Consider the following 20,719-nt stretch of genomic DNA (forward strand, 5'->3'; position numbering starts at 1 on the left):
CAGACATGTGAAGTTAGAGACACCGGCAACCATAGTCAATTGTCTTCCAGGGGCCAGAGCAGGCGACATTGAAGGAAATTTAAAACTGCTGGCTAAGGGTAAACGTAAATTCAGTAAAATCATAATTCACGTCGGCAGTAATGACACCCGGTTACGCCAATCGGAGGTCACTAAAATCAATATTGAATCGGTGTGCAACTTTGCCAAAACAATGTCGGACTCTGTAGTTTTCTCTGGTCCCCTCCCCAATCAGACCAGGAGTGACATGTTTAGCCGCATGTTCTCCTTAAATTGCTGGCTGTCTGAGTGGTGTCCCAGAAACGATGTGGGCTTCATAGATAATTGGCAAACCTTCTGGAGGAAACCTGGTCTTGTTAGGAGAGACGGCATCCATCCCACTTTGGATGGAGCAGCTCTCATTTCTAGAAATATGGACAAATTTATTAAACCCCCCAAAATATGACTATCCAGAGTTGGGACCAGGAAGCAGAGTTGCAGTCTTACACGCTTCTCTGCAGCTTCTCTCCTCCTGCTACCCCCCCCCAAAAACCCATCTCCATAGAGACTGTGTCAGCTTCCAAAAAGACAAAAAACAAACTAAAAACCAGCAACAAACAACTTAAACATAAACAATCACAAAGAAAGAACAATACAGTATCCACATCTGAACCAAAGAGTAAAACAGTGAAATGTGGATTATTAAATATTAGGTCTCTCTCCTCCAAGTCTCTGTTAGTACATGACTTAATAATTGATCAACAAATTGATTTACTCTGCCTTACAGAAACCTGGTTGCAGCAGGATGATTCTGTTAGTTTAAATGAATCAACACCCCCGAGCCATTCTAACTACCAGAAATCTCGAAGCACAGGCCGAGGGGGCGGTGTGGCAGCAATTTTTCACACCAGCCTATTAATTAATGAAAGACCAAGACAGACTTTTAATTCATTTGAAAGCCTGATGCTTAACATTGTCCACCCCAGCTGTGAAACTCAGAAACCAGTCTTACTTGTTATCATCTATCGTCCACCTGGGCCTTACACAGAGTTTCTGTCTGATTTCTCAGACTTTATATCTAATTTAGTTCTGAGCTCAGATAAAATAATTATTGTGGGTGATTTTAACATCCATGTAGATGCTAAAAATGACAGCCTCAACATGGCATTTAATCTGTTATTAGACTCAATTGGTTTCTCTCAAAATGTAAAAGAACCCACCCACCACTTTAATCACACTCTAGATCTTGTTTTAACATATGGCATCGAACCTGAACATTTAACAGTGTTTCCTGAAAACCCTCTCCTGTCTGATCATTTCCTGATAACATTTACTTTTACAATAATTGATTACACAGCGGTGAAGAGTAGACTTTATCAAAGTAGATGTCTTTCTGAAAGCACTGTAACTAAGTTTAAGAATATAATCCACCCACTGTTATCATCTCCAATGCCCTGTACCAACACAGAGCAAAGCAGCTATCTGAACGCTACCCCAACAGAGGTCGATTATCTTGTTAATAATTTCACCTCCTCACTACGTACGACTCTGGATACTGTAGCTCCTGTGAAAACTAAGGCCTCAAATCAGAAGTACCTGACTCCGTGGTATAATTCTGAAACACGTACCCTAAAGCAGATGACTCGTAATCTGGAGAGGAAATGGCGTGTCACAAATCTAGAGGATCATCATTTAGCCTGGAGAAATAGTTTGCTGCTTTATAAGAAAGCCCTCCGCAAAGCCAGAACATCTTACTATTCATCACTGATTGAAGAAAATAAGAACAACCCTAGGTTTCTCTTCAGCACTGTAGCCAGGCTGACAAAAAGTCAGAGCTCTTTTGAGCCAACCATCCCTTTAACGTTAACTAGTAATGACTTCATGAACTTCTTCACAAATAAAATTTTTATCATTAGAGAAAAAATTACCAATAATCATCCCACAGATGTAATATTATCTACAGCTACTCTTAGTACCATTGATATTAAGTTAGACTCTTTTTCTCCAATTGATCTTTCTGAGTTAACTTCAATAATTACTTCCTCCAAACCATCAACGTGTCTTTTAGACCCCATTCCTACAAAACTGCTCAAAGAAGTCCTGCCATTAATTAATTCTTCGATCTTAAATATGATCAACCTATCTCTAATAATCGGCTATGTACCACAGGCCTTCAAGCTGGCTGTAGTTAAACCTTTACTCAAAAAGCCATCTCTAGACCCAGCAGTCTTAGCTAATTATAGGCCAATCTCCAACCTTCCTTTCATATCAAAAATCCTTGAAAGAGTAGTTGTCAAACAGCTAACAGATCATCTGCAGAGGAATGGTTTATTTGAAGAGTTTCAGTCAGGTTTCAGAGCTCAGCACAGCACAGAAACAGCTTTAGTGAAGGTTACAAATGATCTTCTTATGGCCTCTGACAGTGGACTCATCTCTGTGCTTGTCCTGCTAGACCTCAGTGCAGCGTTCGATACTGTTGATCATAATATCCTATTAGAGCGATTAGAACATGCTGTAGGTATTACAAGTACTGCGCTGCAGTGGTTTGTATCATATCTATCTAATAGACTCCAATTCGTGCATGTAAATGGAGAGTCCTCTTCACACACTGAGGTTAATTATGGAGTTCCACAGGGTTCAGTGCTAGGACCAATTCTGTTTACATTATACATGCTTCCCTTAGGCAGTATCATTAGAAGACATAGCATACATTTTCACTGCTATGCAGATGACACCCAGCTCTATCTGTCCATGAAGCCAGATAACACACACCAATTAGTTAAACTGCAGGAATGTCTTAAAGACATAAAGACCTGGATGGCCGCTAACTTTCTGCTTCTTAATTCAGATAAAACTGAGGTTATTGTACTCGGCCCTGAAAATCTTAGAAATATGGTATCTAATCAGATTCTTACTCTGGATGGCATTACCTTGGCCTCCAGTAACGCGGTGAGGAACCTTGGAGTCATTTTTGACCAGGACATGTCCTTCAACGCACATATTAAACAAATATGTAAGACTGCTTTCTTCCATTTGCGCAACATCTCTAAAATTAGAAATATCCTGTCTCAGAGTGACGCTGAAAAACTAGTTCATGCATTTATTACTTCCAGGCTGGACTACTGTAATTCATTATTATCAGGATGTCCAAAAAACTCACTGAAAAGCCTTCAGCTAATCCAAAATGCTGCAGCAAGAGTCCTGACAGGGACTAGAAAGAGAGAGCATATTTCTCCTGTTTTGGCTTCCCTTCATTGGCTTCCTGTTAAATCCAGAATTGAATTCAAAATCCTGCTCCTCACATACAAGGTCTTAAATAATCAGGCCCCATCTTATCTTAATGACCTTGTAGTACCATATCACCCTATTAGAGCGCTCCGCTCTCGCTCTGCAGGCCTACTTGTTGTTCCTAGAGTATTTAAAAGTAGAATGGGAGGGAGAGCCTTCAGTTTTCAGGCCCCTCTTCTGTGGAACCAGCTTCCAGTTTGGATTCGGGAGACAGACACTATCTCTACTTTTAAGATTAGGCTTAAAACTTTCCTTTTTTCTAAAGCATATAGTTAGGGCTGGACCAGGTGACCCTGAATCCTCCCTTTGTTATGCTGCAATAGATGTAGGCTGCCGGGGGATTCCCATGATGCATTGAGTTTTTCCTTTCCAGTCACCTTTCTCACTCACTATGTATTAATAGACCTCTCTGCATTGAATCATATCTGTTATTAACCTCTGTCTCTCTTCCACAGCATGTCTTTATCCTGTCTTCCTTCTCTCACCCCAACCGGTCGCAGCAGATGGCCGCCCCTCCCTGAGCCTGGTTCTGCCGGAGGTTTCTTCCTGTTAAAAGGGAGTTTTTCCTTCCCACTGTCGCCAAAGTGCTTGCTCATAGGGGGTCATATGATTGTTGGGTTTTTCTCTGTATCTATGAAGCGCCTTGAGGCGACTTTTGTTGTGATTTGGCGCTATATAAATAAAATTGAATTGAATTGAATTGAATTAATAAAGCCAAAGTTCTTACAGGCTACCAGCCAGTGGCAGTCAATAGTAACATTTTATCAGACCCAAAAGTGCAACAAGTAATGCTGTAAAAACAAAAATTAGTAACTTTTAAACTTTTCTTTGCATCTCACTCAAAAATAAAGACCTGCCTTACTACAAACAAAAGCTTGTCAGTCCAACAAACCCCACCCTGTAGTTGCTGTGATGCGTGTTTTCAAGCTATATAACACAGACTATTTGTTTTTCTCTGAGTAAACCAGCAGATGATAGTAACGTGCACGTGAGCCTGGTTGTGAGTGTTGTACTTGTCTGAGCAACGCCCAGTAGAAACTGACTGTTAGTCAAACCTGAGTAATTATACAAGTTTGAACTGGTCTAGTTCACTGTGGTTATTTTCCGTGTGAAACTCAAGTGTATTGATTCACTTCCACACACACTTTAATTTGTAGTTCAAATGCATTCTTTGCCTTTGAACATTAAATCTGTTGCAATAATTTGTACAGAGCTGCATGAGATATCAAGACTGTAACAGTTCTCCAAAACCACATTCAAGTTAACGCCTCCATTATTGGGCCACAGTTTGTGTTGATACCTGAATTTTTATTTAGAGAGAAAAAAAAAACAAAAAAACAACTTTTTACCTCAGGCCTGATCAGCTGATTATGACTACATAATGAACAAAACTCAAATCCATTATTGTAAAATGTTTCCAGTTTACTCTTCATGTGAACAACCTGCAAAGATCACAGCTTTCATTAGACCAACATGCCTCAGTGACTCATTAACAGCTTCAACTATCACAATACAAGAAGATGGAACCATGACATGATACTGGAAATGTTTCCGTTTCAGAGTAATTGAAAACCAAGATGCACCCCATGTGAACTGTTGTATTCAAGGATTCATTCAATATATTTTTTACTCAACCAAAATTTCTGTGTTTCTTGAAATTGGCAATAAATGCCATTGAAGCTGGCATTTATTTTCTGTTGAGAAGTTGTTCTCTTGTGTGTTTTCCTGAAATTTGGATTTTGGCTTTTGACTTCTCTGGATTTTTGGGTTAGCTTTTTAATCCTTTCTGCCTGTGAGTTCACATTTTGGTTCTCATATACCCACAGCTACGAGGAGTAAAAACTTTAGGACTCTAGTGGAACATTCTAAAGTGCAGATTTAAGAGTGGATATTTTTTTTACAGGTTTTATTGATTATTTGTAAAAAAAAAGAAAAAAAAGACTAAAGTAAAAAAAGAGTTGTCTTTAATAAGGCCCTTAAACCTTTAATGGAGTTAGATTGGTTTTAGGGATTTTTTATCATTATTTTTTTTTAATTAACCACACTAAGAAGTGTGGAAATGATTTAAATGTTTCGTTGTGCAGTTAAAGCTGTTTATGTGACACCCTGACCTCCTGTGGAGCAGCTCTGAAAGAAATAGTCAATCGGCAGAGGACACATCGACAGTTTAGTCCATTCACAGAAGAAAAGACCAGAGAAAGGCCTGGACTTCCACAGAAAACACGTGTGGATGATCCAGATCCTATCACGGTAAAAAAAAGCCTTCATCACAACATCAGCCAAGTGAGGAAGACTCTCAAGGAGGGAGACCATCATTACCCAAGTCTTCCATTAAGAGAGTTCATTGTAAATCCAGTGTTTGTAACTGTCTCTAAAGCCAAACACCAAAACAGACCACATAAAAGTAAAAATTAATACAAGCTCAATTTATCTATTCTGTTGGTTATGATTAACAGAGCAAACAGTGGATCATGACAGATACATTTTTCTGTTTCAGTAATTCTTGTTTACCTGCTGTTGTCATACACTTTCTTATGAAAAAGAGTCAATATACTTTGTTTTTTTAAAACTAAGAAAAAAGGGGGTTGTGTTTGTACAATATCTAAATGTATGTATTTTTTCTAAATTGTGCTAAATTTGCCCACTGAAATTTGCCCATTTTGTACTGAAATCCAGCGACTGAATACCTTCTGTAACATCGCCACTTTGAATAAAATTATGTTTGTTTTTAGGCAGCAGTTCATTTTTTGGTAATTCATAAATGTGTGTAAATATGATGTTAAGACGACTGTGTATTTATCTTTCAATTTTCTGAGTGATTGACAGACTGATTTATGATATGTTAACATGATAAATTTTGTCAGTCTAATCCCATCAGGATAACAAATATTTACTTCCTGTTGTAGAAAATCCATTAGTTTGTGAAGCAGTGTTTTGAATCAGATACTTAATATCAAATGTCATCTGTTCATCAAACTATTTGATTCCAGCCACACTAGAATTTCACATGTCAAATCACAAAAAAGTGATCTATAATATAATAAATATATAAGTTTATGGTAAAAAGAAGAGAGACTTACAGGTTGTTCAAACAGAGCAGAAGCTGAAGAATCTCTACTATACACCCAAGGTTTGTCACTGTGTTCTTGTCTCAACTTGTGTTGTCTGGCTCCAAATGTTCATCAGCTTTGCTTGTTTTTCTTGTTTGTATTTTTTTTCTCCACCCATTTGATTAAGGGTGCATTGGGAATATAAAATACCATAAAGGCACAAATAAGTCACATAAAAAACAAACAAACAAAAAACAGCACAGAGTGATAAAAAAGTTTACATTTATTTTTTATATCTCTCTTTGAATGTGTTGGTGTGAGATTCTATCCAGAAAGAAGAAAACAGGAAACTGAGAATAATACACAAATTATTTCATTTAAAAATAGTTTTAAATATTCTTGTTACTGCAGTCAGTAGGTTTTAATTTGTTTAGAATAAATTCATAATTATTCTATAGATGTCACATTGACTCCAGAAAAAAATAAAATAATATAAATATATATAATATAAAAACATAATATAAAAATAAAATTAAATAATAAATAATAAATAAATGCTTCAAAGTGTTAAAAGGGCACGAAAGAGAGCATGTGAGCACAAAGGCATGACCATGGCAGTCAAGAAAAAAAAGGTTAACCGTTGTATTTCAAACCAACCCATTCTTTCTACATCTCAACCCCATTAAATGATCTTGCTGTTTGCTCTCATTTACATGTCGTCTCAGGCCTAAATGTTTGCTTATTCCAGTATCATTCCATAGATGTTTTCTAATCTAATCGAGGATGTATTCCCTGCTAGTAAAATTAATAATGTAGTTAACAAGTAGAAAAAAAAAATATGTGAGTGCCCTGTGTGAGAAAACAATTTGGTTTATTCTGCTGATACCCCTCCATTATCCAAGTGTGTGCTTTTTTAATGACTTAAAAGTATAAAACCTCAATTTCAATTCCATGAATACAAACTTTGTGTCGTGGATTATGAATCTATAGATTAAAGGTCATGATTACTTCACAGCCTGGCTTGAGACAGAGTTGTGAGACTGTCAGTCTACATTGTCTCTGCAGAAAATGAACCTATGAAACAAACTACAGCTGATTATTTTACACACACCAGACTGGATTTATTTAACCTCCCAGCTTCAGGACACATTTGATCATTTTAAACCAAAATATCAATCATCATATGTTAAAAATGGCATTAAAATCAGCTGACTACACTTCCTGCAGGTGAAGAAATAAAGTAGAATTTTATTACAGCTATAAATTTTGTGAACAGCAATGTTAACATTACTTTTATTTTTGTTACACAGAACTATAAAAACAAGAACTTGTGAGCTGCAGCCACATAAGTCTAATTTCCCCCTGTGGAAACCTGCAGATAATGTGCACTCCATGTCAGTGTTTTTTATCATGGTTTGCAATCCATACCGGGTGCTCTGCCATGGTGATGTGTCCTCATGTTCCACACACACTTTAGTATGCAGTGTGTGTTTCCTCTTTGCCTTTGAACATTAATATATTATTAAAGAATATTTCTTTAGTGGGAAGAAGGAACAAAAGACAGGGAAACAGTGCAGCTGCTCAACATCTGGAAGCCCCCCCCCCCCCCTACACAACCAGAACTTTGTATTTGTTGTTTGTGCAACAAGGATTTCTGCTTCTTTGAGGAGCACAATGCAGCTGGAATTTAGGAGTTACCCTCCTGAGCTGAAAATTTACATTTACATTTGCAATGATTGATTACACAGCAGTGGGGAGTAGATGTCATCACAGTAGATGTCTTTCTGAAAGTGCTGTAACTAAGTTTAAGAATATAATGCACCCACTGTTATCATCTTCAATGCCCTGTACCAACATAGAGCAGAGCAGCTATCTGAACGCTACCCCAACAGAGGTCGATTATCTTGTTAATAATTTTACCTCCTCACTACGTACGACTCTGGATACTGTAGCTCCTGTGAAAACTAAGGCCTCAAATCAGAAGTACCTGACTCCGTGGTATAATTCTGAAACACGTACCCTAAAGCAGATGACTCGTAAGCTGGAGAGGAAAATTTAGAGGATCATCATTTAGCCTGGAGAAATAGTTTGCTGCTTTATAAGAAAGCCCTCCGCAAAGCCAGAACATCTTACTATTCATCACTGATTGAAGAAAATAAGAACAACCCTAGGTTTCTCTTCAGCACTGTAGCCAGGCTGACAAAAAGTCAGAGCTCTTTTGAGCCAACCATCCCTTTAACGTTAACTAGTAATGACTTCATGAACTTCTTCACAAATAAAATTTTTATCATTAGAGAAAAAATTACCAATAATCATCCCACAGATGTAATATTATCTACAGCTACTCTTAGTACCATTGATATTAAGTTAGACTCTTTTTCTCCAATTGATCTTTCTGAGTTAACTTCAATAATTACTTCCTCCAAACCATCAACGTGTCTTTTAGACCCCATTCCTACAAAACTGCTCAAAGAAGTCCTGCCATTAATTAATTCTTCGATCTTAAATATGATCAACCTATCTCTAATAATCGGCTATGTACCACAGGCCTTCAAGCTGGCTGTAGTTAAACCTTTACTCAAAAAGCCATCTCTAGACCCAGCAGTCTTAGCTAATTATAGGCCAATCTCCAACCTTCCTTTCATATCAAAAATCCTTGAAAGAGTAGTTGTCAAACAGCTAACAGATCATCTGCAGAGGAATGGTTTATTTGAAGAGTTTCAGTCAGGTTTCAGAGCTCAGCACAGCACAGAAACAGCTTTAGTGAAGGTTACAAATGATCTTCTTATGGCCTCTGACAGTGGACTCATCTCTGTGCTTGTCCTGCTAGACCTCAGTGCAGCGTTCGATACTGTTGATCATAATATCCTATTAGAGCGATTAGAACATGCTGTAGGTATTACAAGTACTGCGCTGCAGTGGTTTGTATCATATCTATCTAATAGACTCCAATTCGTGCATGTAAATGGAGAGTCCTCTTCACACACTGAGGTTAATTATGGAGTTCCACAGGGTTCAGTGCTAGGACCAATTCTGTTTACATTATACATGCTTCCCTTAGGCAGTATCATTAGAAGACATAGCATACATTTTCACTGCTATGCAGATGACACCCAGCTCTATCTGTCCATGAAGCCAGATAACACACACCAATTAGTTAAACTGCAGGAATGTCTTAAAGACATAAAGACCTGGATGGCCGCTAACTTTCTGCTTCTTAATTCAGATAAAACTGAGGTTATTGTACTCGGCCCTGAAAATCTTAGAAATATGGTATCTAATCAGATTCTTACTCTGGATGGCATTACCTTGGCCTCCAGTAACGCGGTGAGGAACCTTGGAGTCATTTTTGACCAGGACATGTCCTTCAACGCACATATTAAACAAATATGTAAGACTGCTTTCTTCCATTTGCGCAACATCTCTAAAATTAGAAATATCCTGTCTCAGAGTGACGCTGAAAAACTAGTTCATGCATTTATTACTTCCAGGCTGGACTACTGTAATTCATTATTATCAGGATGTCCAAAAAACTCACTGAAAAGCCTTCAGCTAATCCAAAATGCTGCAGCAAGAGTCCTGACAGGGACTAGAAAGAGAGAGCATATTTCTCCTGTTTTGGCTTCCCTTCATTGGCTTCCTGTTAAATCCAGAATTGAATTCAAAATCCTGCTCCTCACATACAAGGTCTTAAATAATCAGGCCCCATCTTATCTTAATGACCTTGTAGTACCATATCACCCTATTAGAGCGCTCCGCTCTCGCTCTGCAGGCCTACTTGTTGTTCCTAGAGTATTTAAAAGTAGAATGGGAGGGAGAGCCTTCAGTTTTCAGGCCCCTCTTCTGTGGAACCAGCTTCCAGTTTGGATTCGGGAGACAGACACTATCTCTACTTTTAAGATTAGGCTTAAAACTTTCCTTTTTTCTAAAGCATATAGTTAGGGCTGGACCAGGTGACCCTGAATCCTCCCTTTGTTATGCTGCAATAGATGTAGGCTGCCGGGGGATTCCCATGATGCATTGAGTTTTTCCTTTCCAGTCACCTTTCTCACTCACTATGTATTAATAGACCTCTCTGCATTGAATCATATCTGTTATTAACCTCTGTCTCTCTTCCACAGCATGTCTTTATCCTGTCTTCCTTCTCTCACCCCAACCGGTCGCAGCAGATGGCCGCCCCTCCCTGAGCCTGGTTCTGCCGGAGGTTTCTTCCTGTTAAAAGGGAGTTTTTCCTTCCCACTGTCGCCAAAGTGCTTGCTCATAGGGGGTCATATGATTGTTGGGTTTTTCTCTGTATCTATGAAGCGCCTTGAGGCGACTTTTGTTGTGATTTGGCGCTATATAAATAAAATTGAATTGAATTGAATTGAATTAATAAAGCCAAAGTTCTTACAGGCTACCAGCCAGTGGCAGTCAATAGTAACATTTTATCAGACCCAAAAGTGCAACAAGTAATGCTGTAAAAACAAAAATTAGTAACTTTTAAACTTTTCTTTGCATCTCACTCAAAAATAAAGACCTGCCTTACTACAAACAAAAGCTTGTCAGTCCAACAAACCCCACCCTGTAGTTGCTGTGATGCTTTATAAGAAAGCCCTCCGCAAAGCCAGAACATCTTACTATTCATCACTGATTGAAGAAAATAAGAACAACCCCAGGTTTCTCTTCAGCACTGTAGCCAGGCTGACAAAAAGTCAGAGCTCTTTTGAGCCAACCATCCCTTTAACGTTAACTAGTAATGACTTCATGAACTTCTTCACAAATAAAATTTTTATCATTAGAGAAAAAATTACCAATAATCATCCCACAGATGCAATATTATCTACAGTTACTCTTAGTACCATTGATGTTAAGTTAGACTCTTTTTCTCTAATTGATCTTTCTGAGTTAACTTCAATAATTACTTCCTCACTTCACTGTTAATTCCTCCATCAACGGTTAGCTGAGCTGGTCAGAGCGTGATGCTAATAATGCCAAAGTCATGGGTTCAAGTTTTTTTTCCACTATGTTGAAGTAATTTCTTGTAAACACACATTTCTCTTGTGTTCTTAACAGTTCTTCCACCCTCTTTTTTGGTATATTAGTCAACAAAAGGATCAGTTTCCACACAAGTTGTAGGCCGGTTAGCTCAGCTGGTCAGAGCGTGGTGCTAATAACGCCAAGGTCATGGGTTCAATCCCCATACTGGCCATTCCAGCAGCCATCTAAGGTGCTGTCTGGTGATAGATTGTGGATTTTATTTGGTGGGATCCAAGAAAAATCCTCTGCCAACTTCCAGGTGAGTGATGTACGCAACTACAAATGACAGCAAACCACAAAATTCACTGACACATGACACGCTAATGAATACATTACATGCTTAGCTACAATCTCCAAATCACTTTTCCAGCTACTTTCTGGATAAATCACTCATTTCCAAAGTCTGACACAGCATACTGCATCAAAAACTGCTGCTTTATATCCTCACCTATCAACCCTAACAGTAGAAGACGCACACCATGTATTGTTTTGTGGCAAATTTCTTCTTAAAGCATTTTTTGTAAGTCAACAGAAGAGGTTTTTTTCCCACTATGTTGAAGTAATTTCTTGTAAACACACATTTCTCTTGTGTTCTTAACAGTTCTTCCACCCTCTTTTTTGGTATATTAGACAAAAAAAAAGGGGTCCGTTTAGGGACAAGTTGTGGGCCGGTTAGCTCAGCTGGTCAGAGCTTGCTGCTAATAATGCCAAAGTCATGGCTTCAATCCCCATACTGGTCATTCCAGTATGGAATGTGCTGTCTCATGGTAGACTGTGGTTTTGTTTGGTGGGATCGAAGAAAAAAACTTCTGCCAACTTCCAGGTGACAGATCGGGCCACGTAAGCTTTATGACGTCCATTGGCAGTTGATACTCTGGCTTAGTGGGTGGATCCACTGTGCATGTGGCAGGTAGGACTACGTTTTTAAGAGCGTGATACATGGGAGAAATGCTGTGGCATGCACTTATTTCAAGCAACAATCAATTATTTCAAGCAAGAATCAAGCAATATCCACCAGCCACGTGACCAACCCAACACCAGCAGTTGGCTCAAGCAGACTCCAACGAACGTTCGTGAAAAGTGGGAGCTTCTGCCAGACCACGTGGCCTAACGGACAAGGCGTCTGACTTCGGATCAGAAGATTGAGGGTTCGAGTCCCTTCGTGGTTGGTTGTGAGTCCTTGAGGAGCAGGCATGCGTTCGCAGCATGCCAACCTCAGCTCCTTTATGTCATCCAAAATTGCTACGCTGTTGTCAACTTCATGTCCTTCAACAGAGACTCTACGAGTTCTCAAACGAGGCTCGAATGGACAGGTTGGGGACTGAAGCCATGAACTTGGCCTTATCAGTGCCAGGCTCCAGTAGTCTTGGCTTAGAAGCAACCATAGAAAGTCAATAACATGCCATGACCTCAAGCGACAAGGGTGAAAAAATCACGACTTGGAAGCAGGCTGTTGGTGGAACTCCACCTGCATAGGTGGCTTCTGATCAGTAGGAGCTTCCAAGAGTTGGCTTTCATTGGTACAGCTTGAAGTAATTTCTTGTAAACACACATTTCTCTTGTGTTCTTAACAGTTCTTCCACCCTCTTTTTTGGTATATTAGTCAACAAAAGGATCAGTTTGCACACAAGTTGTAGGCCGGTTAGCTCAGCTGGTCAGAGCGTGGTGCTAATAACGCCAAGGTCATGGGTTCAATCCCCATACTGGCCATTCCAGCAGCCATCTAAGGTGCTGTCTGGTGATAGATTGTGGATTTTATTTGGTGCGATCCAAGAAAAAACCTCTGCCAACTTCCAGGTGAGTGATGTACTCAATCCAACACCTTTCACTATATATACCCTTCCTAAAAAAAAACAAAAAAAAACCCGTCAGCCCATAAAAACAAAAAATCGCCAGCGGCCCACCGGTCAAATGCCGGTATTCCCTATGGCCAGTCCAGCTATGGTAGAGGGTCTGTTTTGATTGTGATGAGGATCCGCGTGTGTTATGCAGTTAAAGTCGGCTAAGAGTCTTTAATGAAGTTGAAGAAGTATGAAATGCTGGGTTAGAGTCCCAAGGCATTGAGATAAAGGCTCAAGTAGTTTGGTAGGGAATTGGTCATTTTGTTGGTTAAAGTCCAAATTGGTTATAAGTGTGGACCTGTGTGATTATAAGTGAGGGTAGGCTCCATTGACCTCTAGGTTGCACTTGCCTTAGTCAGACTCTTGTTTTAGGGCGTTGGCTGTTGTTTCAAATTGTTATAAATTATTATAGAACGGCGGTTGGACCGCTAAGAAGCACATTGCTCAGAGGTAACGCTTGCCGGGGTTGGGGACGCTCAATGCCCGTCCTCTTTGAGGGATAGTCAGTTGGTCACTGTGGAGCCTGGGGCACTCCAGAACAACTAAGTGGTTTCACCACTTCACCGTCAGAAACGGTGTTATGTGCTTTTTTGGACAAAGTTAAATTGAGTTAGGTGCTCTTTAGAAATTAGGTCAGAAACTGTTCCAGAAGTAACAGATACTGTTTGATTGATTACAAAAAAGTTAACTTTCTTCGGTTGGACCCGTTATGGTTAAATTTGTCGAAATTTGTTAGGTGCTGAATCTGTCTGGCCTTGCAGTGATTGTAAATATAAGACGTCTTTGTAATATAAAATAAAAGAGTTTTGTCTGAGCTTTGTGTGAGACTGTGGGTGAGGCGCAGCTGCAGCGCTGCGAGCTATTTTTAGATTGTGTGTGAACATGCAAATGAGCTGTGACGCGCACAGAGGACTTTTGTTGCTGTTTAGCGTGTTTTTGAGCTTTATAATTATGAGTTGCAAACAATGATACATGCCTGTAATTAAAACTCTGATTTTGCTGATTATAATATTACAAATAAGGTTTTGAATGACTAGGGTGTGAATGATGTTGGGTTTTAAAACTGAAACTCAGAGAGGAGTGTGTTGGGAGACTGGCATGTAGTCTGCAGTGCAAAGGTGGGCGTCTTGCCTGCTGATCTATTTAACAGTGATGAAAATGATATTAAATAAATCTCTCAGTGTGTTGATACAGGTGGCTACGGGCCTGGACCAACTGCCCCCACAAGCACAGCGGCCAAAGCAAAATTATAGTAATGGAAACCAAACTCAGCAAGAATCAGCAGCTGTGGAAAAGACAGCAGCTAGCAGAGAGTTAAAGGACAAATTATGAGAAGCTTTAAAGGAGAAATTAAGAGAAGTTTTAACACATAAAATTGGGGCCAACAGACTTGTGGAGGTTGGGAAGGCGTCCGGAGCATCACAACAAAAGGTGAAACAAAACACACAAGCAGAGAATTGTGAGAGAGGCACATGTTAGAGAAATGCCTCGTTTAAGAAAAAACGTTAAATTAGCCCATCTACAAACGCACACGCAATGAAGAAACAGCTTACACCCATGAACACGTGAAGATTTTCCAGCAAGTTTAAAGCAGTGAAACTTAACATATACCCGCCGTTAAATAATAAAGTTTATCCACTACTAACAAATAAACTCTCTGGGTTGCAGGACAACAACTTAACTTCAAAAAAGAAAAAAAAGACACGACAAATTTACTGGTTAATAAAAGTCAAATTGTGACATGTTTTCTGCTGATTGATTAATACAAGTGATTACTAAATGAAAGAAAATTCCAATTTTTGTGCTTTTAAACATGATCTTAAGAATTTTAACATGTACCTGTGTTGTCCTGTCAGCTTGGTGTGTTATGAGAGGATTATATGGTGAGAAAAAACAAAAAAAGGGGGAGAGAAGGCTGACACAGGGCCTGGTCCCGTTGTTTCTCCCCTCTCTGAATAACGCAGCCAAAATAACATCATTTTCCTGTTCATCTGTTTTTGTTTTGTTTTTGTTTTGTTTTTTCTCTTTATGCTTGATTACAGGCTGCTTTGTCACCCAGAAAAGCCGAGGCTGACCCTGGACTCCTGCTCTCCCCTCTACCATCGTTGCTCTCTCCTTTACCATCTTTGATGTGACCCTGACCAAATGCTACAGCAGCTGGACCCACAACAACAACCTGAAAATGTCAACAGGGCTGCAAGAAAACGATCTCATGCAGCAGAGACGGAGAGAGTTAAATCCAAGGCCCGTTTCACTACACGGGGAGATTTCCGTCAGCGTCTCTTCTTTCTGAGAAGACTGAGAAAGGCCCGGCTCCCACCACCGATTCTGACCACCTTATATAGAGGAACTATCGAGAGCATCCTGAGCAGCTGTATCACTGTCTGGTTTGGGAACAGCACCAGGCCGGACAGACAAGCTCTACAGAGGGTTGTACAATCAGCTGAGCGCACCATCCGCTCCGAGCACCCTGACCTGCACTCAATCTACAGCAGGCGGTGCTGGACCAAGACCAGGAAGATCGTGAAGGACCTCAGCCATCCCAACAACAGACTGTTCTCTCTGTTGCTGTGTACGTGACAAATAAACATCTGGATTTGGAAAACGAGGCACTCGCAAAGCCACCAGCATTGTGCCTGATCGGACACACTCCTCTCACACACTCTTCACACTCTTGCCATATGGAAAAAGACAGCTTCAGCTGACAGAGCTGTGACGAGACGTCCATTAAGCCCAGATGAAAAGTGAGGCCGAGCAAAACAATGCTGACCTTAACCACTCTGCATTAAAACTGTGCAGGACAGTGACGGACCAACAATGATCATCGGGCAGCAAAAAGGGCGTGCCAGAGACAGGAGGAGTAACTGAGGTCAGGAGGCACCTCAGAATGGACAAAACACCAGGAGAAAATAAGCTGAAGGCACAGGTGTCGGGGCTCGGCCAGGAGCTGACCTCTGAGAAGAGCCGAACAGCAAAGCCGCAAAAGGCCGTGGAGCAAAGCAAGGAAAACATCGATGGACTTCAATCTGAAGTGGACGGAAAAGATTGTGAGGTTTCTGCCCCTCAGTGAGAGCTCAAGGCATCAGAGCAGAAACTGACCATGGCTCAGTAGGAGCTGGCTGATTATCGAACCCATCAGACTTGGAGTCCCAGACACACGACTTGAAATCAGGCTCAGGACCTCAGCAAGGAGATGAGAATAAAGCAGAACGAGCAGCAGTGACAGCAGCTGAACTTTGACCTGAACAAAATCTTGACTTGGCTGGGAGAAACAGAGGAAGAGCTGGAGCAGCAGCGTAGACTGGAGCTTGACACTGACATCCAGACGATTGAGCTGCGTATCAAAACCCTGAAGGAGCTACAGAAGCAAAAGGGTCAAGTTAAGGAGGAGGGCAGGACCCCAGGGCATGCTTCAGGCCTTGGTTTACCCAGAACACCAGAACAGGAAAGTGATGAACACAAACACCCACACAAACACACACATCTACATGCACTGACTCAGAATGAAGAGAAACACACATATGAACATATGCACTCGTTGATTGAGTGAGAAATGACACACACACGTGCAAAAAAAAAAATCGAAATGCTGATTCAATTCACTGAGAAGTGATCCACACACACACACATTTACAAGCTTGTGCAATAAAGAGTGATACATACACACGCTGATGCAATGAAGAATGCTCTACTAACAAATGCTGCACACAAACATCCAAATATGGAGTCGGTTACAACAATAAGAACTCATTGATTGTTTATTGGTTAAATGCATTTCATGCCACACAGAGGGCATCTGTGTAGATTTAGGGGACAGGGTCTAAAGCAGTTTGGTTGTGAAAACAATGTCTGTGCGTGATGTCTGTTTATGGCTTAAGGCCTCCACTGAATTGTGTACTGTGCTTCACACAGCCTGATAAGGAGCAGTGGTACAGAGTGAAAATGATGAGTGAATGGTGTGAGTTTTAGTTCGGAGAGAATATGAAAAGGTTGTGTTGATTTGACTCAGTTGTTTAAGTTTCTGCCAAAGCAAAACATTTGTGTGTAACCAGTGTCCACTATTGAATCAAGTCAATCCAACATGTTTTTGTCAGTGAAAAAAAAAAAAGGGGGACACCTTCCTGTTCTTTTTTCTGGAGGATACACAGATCGTTGTTTGCAATCGGGGCAGAATAATCCCCTGATCTGTGCCACGACTGAAGGGTTGTCTAACCCCTAAGGTTGAAGAATGAAGAGCAGAGGATCACCCAACTGGACGACACTGGTAGCTGCCGCAATAAAATAAAGGCTAAAAGCTGTGGGAGACCTGGGGAGTGTCATCTGTACCCGCTATTGTTGGAATAATAGTTTTTCTTGCATCTGAACTGCGCAAACATAGAGGTCATCCCACATATGGTTCGCCCCTCAGGGGGACAAAGGACCTCAGGAGTGAGAAGAGATGAACCCGGCCACACTGAATTGAAGGGTGTTGGTGAGGTCATTAGAATAATGACCTCATCTGGGGGAATTGTTAGATTATAATATTATTTTATGCCATGTTAGACCCCTAATTAAAGATTGTGAATTATTATGTAGTTTTACTTTGCATTATTCTCCTGAATTAGAAGAAGCCGACAACTATTGCATTAGTTAAACTGATTTGCATTAAAGTAGACTGCTGATTTATTGTGAATGAATGATATTGTTTTATGATGCATTATACTGCTGAGTTATAAGAAATACTGTTTGCAGAAAGTCATTGCCTTATTTGTCTGATTAGAAGAGAACAGAACATACTGGAGTTTTCTGCCCCATCTCAGCAGGAGCAGATAAACAGGGAGCCATGGTCGTAGCTTAGGCGCTGTGTGAGAGAAAGCATGTGAATGTTTAGGCTTTTATGATAAGGTGGAGACACCAGAGGCTATAAAAGTTTGAGCAATGCTCCACCATTTTGAGATCTGATGCTGTCTGCAGTTTCCATCTCCCACGTGTGTGATCATTAAAATCATCGTTTGACTCAACCCGACCGGACCAGTGTTGTTATTGTGGTTTTTCTCTTGTCTCCATCCCCAATATTTTTGAACCATAACATCACCTATCGACCCTAACAGTAGAAGACGCACACCATGTATTGTTTTGTGGCAAATTTCTTCTTAAAGCATTTTTTGTAAGTCAACAGAAGAGTTTTTTTCCCACTATGTTGAAGTAATTTCTTGTAAACACACATTTCTCTTGTGTTCTTAACAGTTCTTCCACCCTCTTTTTTGGTATATTAGACAAAAAAAAGGTGTCGGTTTAGGGACAAGTTGTGGGCCGGTTAGCTCAGCTGGTCAGATCGTGGTGCTAATAACGCCAAAGTCATGGGTTCAATCCCCATACTGGCCATTCCAGTATGGAATGTGCTGTCTCATGGTAGACTGTGGTTTTGTTTGGTGGGATCGAAGAAAAAAACTTCTGCCAACTTCCAGGTGTCAGATCGGGCCACGTAAGCTTTATGACGTCCATTGGCAGTTGATACTCTGGCTTAGTGGGTGGATCCACTGTGCATGTGGCAGGTAGGACTACGTTTTTAAGAGCGTGATACATGGGAGAAATGCTGTGGCATGCACTTATTTCAAGCAACAATCAATTATTTCAAGCAAGAATCAAGCAATATCCACCAGCCACGTGACCAACCCAACACCAGCAGTTGGCTCAAGCAGACTCCAACGAACGTTCGTGAAAAGTGGGAGCTTCTGCCAGACCATGTGGCCTAACGGACAAGGCGTCTAACTTCGGATCAGAAGATTGAGGGTTTGAGTCCTTGAGGAGCAGGCATGTGTTTGCAGCATGCCAACCTCGGCTCCTTTATGTCATCCAAAATTGCTGCGCTGTTGTCAACTTCATGTCCTTCAACAGAGACTCTACGAGTTCTCAAACGAGGCTCGAATGGCCAGGTTGGGGACTGAAGCCATGAACTTGGCCTTATCAGTGCCAGGCTCCAGTAGTCTTGGCTTAGAAGCAACCATAGAAAGTCAATAACATGCCATGACCTCAAGCGACAAGGGTGAAAAAATCACGACTTGGAAGCAGGCTGTTGGTGGAACTCCACCTGCATAGGTGGCTTCTGATCAGTAGGAGCTTCCAAGAGTTGGCTTTCATTGGTACAGCTTGAAGTAATTTCTTGTAAACACACATTTCTCTTGTGTTCTTAACAGTTCTTCCACCCTCTTTTTTGGTATATTAGTCAAAAAAAGGATCAGTTCGCACACAAGTTGTAGGCCGGTTAGCTCAGCTGGTCAGAGCGTGGTGCTAATAATGCCAAGGTCATGGGTTCAATCCCCATACTGGCCATTCCAGCAGCCATCCAAGGTGCTGTCTGGTGATACACTGTGGATTTTATTTGGTGGGATCCAAAAAAAAACCTCTGCCAACTTCCAGGTGAGTGATGTACGCAACTACAAATGACAGCAAACCACAAAATTCACTGACACATGACACGCTAATGAATACATTACATGCTTAGCTACAATCTCCAAATCACTTTTCCAGCTACTTTCATGATAAATCACTCATTTCCAAAGTCTGACACAGCATACTGCATCAAAAACTGCTGCTTTATATCCTCACCTATCGACCCTAACAGTAGAAGACGCACACCATGTATTGTTTTGTGGCAAATTTCTTCTTAAAGCATTTTTTGTAAGTCAACAGAAGAGGTTTTTTTCCCACTATGTTGAAGTAATTTCTTGTAAACACACATTTCTCTTGTGTTCTTAACAGTTCTTCCACCCTCTTTTTTGGTATATTAGACAAAAAAAGGGGTCGGTTTAGGCACAAGTTGTGGGCCGGTTAGCTCAGCTGGTCAGAGCATGGTGCTAATAACGCCAAAGTCATGGGTTCAATCCCCATACTGGCCATTCCAGTATGGAAGGTGCTGTCTCATGGTAGACTGTGGTTTTGTTTGGTGGGATCCAAGAAAAAAACTTCTGACAACTTCTAGGTGACAGATCGGGCCACGTAAGCTTTATGACGTCCATTGGCAGTTGATACTCTGGCTTAGTGGGTGGATCCACTGTGCATGTGGCAAGTAGGACTACGTTTTTAAGAGCGTGATACATGGGAGAAATGCTGTGGCATGCACTTATTTCAAGCAACAATCAATTATTTCAAGCAAGAATCAAGCAATATCCACCAGCCACGTGACCAACCCAACACCAGCAGTTGGCTCAAGCAGACTCCAACGAACGTTCGTGAAAAGTGGGAGCTTCTGCCAGACCACGTGGCCTAACGGACAAGGCGTCTGACTTCGGATCAGAACATTGCAGATTCGAGTCCCCTCGTGGTTGGTTGTGAGTTCTTGAGGAGCAGGCATGCGTTGCTAAGTGCTGCTGGATGTTTGCTGGAAGCTGAGACCTGCTGTTATTTGACAGCTACTGGAAGTTGCAGGTGACTGCTTGAAGCAGAGTGCTGCTAGCAGCTGAGAACTGCTGCAGGGTGAGATCTGCCGGAGGTTTAAAGCTGCTTGAAGCACCTTGAGCCTACTTGAGTTTAAATTATACTACT

At 40.8% G+C, this 20,719-nt stretch overlaps 1 protein-coding gene and 5 non-coding genes across 12 annotated transcripts in view; 5 read left to right on the plus strand and 1 right to left on the minus strand.

Moving 5' to 3' along the window:
- The window catches only part of LOC113018066 (NACHT, LRR and PYD domains-containing protein 12-like), a 267,984-nt gene that overhangs the window by 94,715 nt on the left and 152,550 nt on the right, over positions 1-20,719 (minus strand). The gene's annotated exons all lie outside the window — the stretch shown is intronic.
- trnai-aau (transfer RNA isoleucine (anticodon AAU)) lies at positions 11,453-11,526 on the plus strand. The gene has a single exon. It is a non-coding gene; the product is annotated as a tRNA-Ile (tRNA).
- Positions 12,451-12,523, plus strand: trnar-ucg (transfer RNA arginine (anticodon UCG)). Its single transcript has one exon. It is a non-coding gene; the product is annotated as a tRNA-Arg (tRNA).
- Positions 12,991-13,064, plus strand: trnai-aau (transfer RNA isoleucine (anticodon AAU)). The gene has a single exon. It is a non-coding gene; the product is annotated as a tRNA-Ile (tRNA).
- On the plus strand, positions 19,434-19,507 carry trnai-aau (transfer RNA isoleucine (anticodon AAU)). Its single transcript has one exon. It is a non-coding gene; the product is annotated as a tRNA-Ile (tRNA).
- On the plus strand, positions 20,000-20,073 carry trnai-aau (transfer RNA isoleucine (anticodon AAU)). Its single transcript has one exon. It is a non-coding gene; the product is annotated as a tRNA-Ile (tRNA).

The sequence above is a fragment of the Astatotilapia calliptera genome, chromosome 3 (assembly GCF_964374335.1).
Source record: "Astatotilapia calliptera chromosome 3, fAstCal68.1, whole genome shotgun sequence".
In the NCBI taxonomy this organism is placed as follows: Eukaryota; Metazoa; Chordata; class Actinopteri; order Cichliformes; family Cichlidae; genus Astatotilapia; species Astatotilapia calliptera.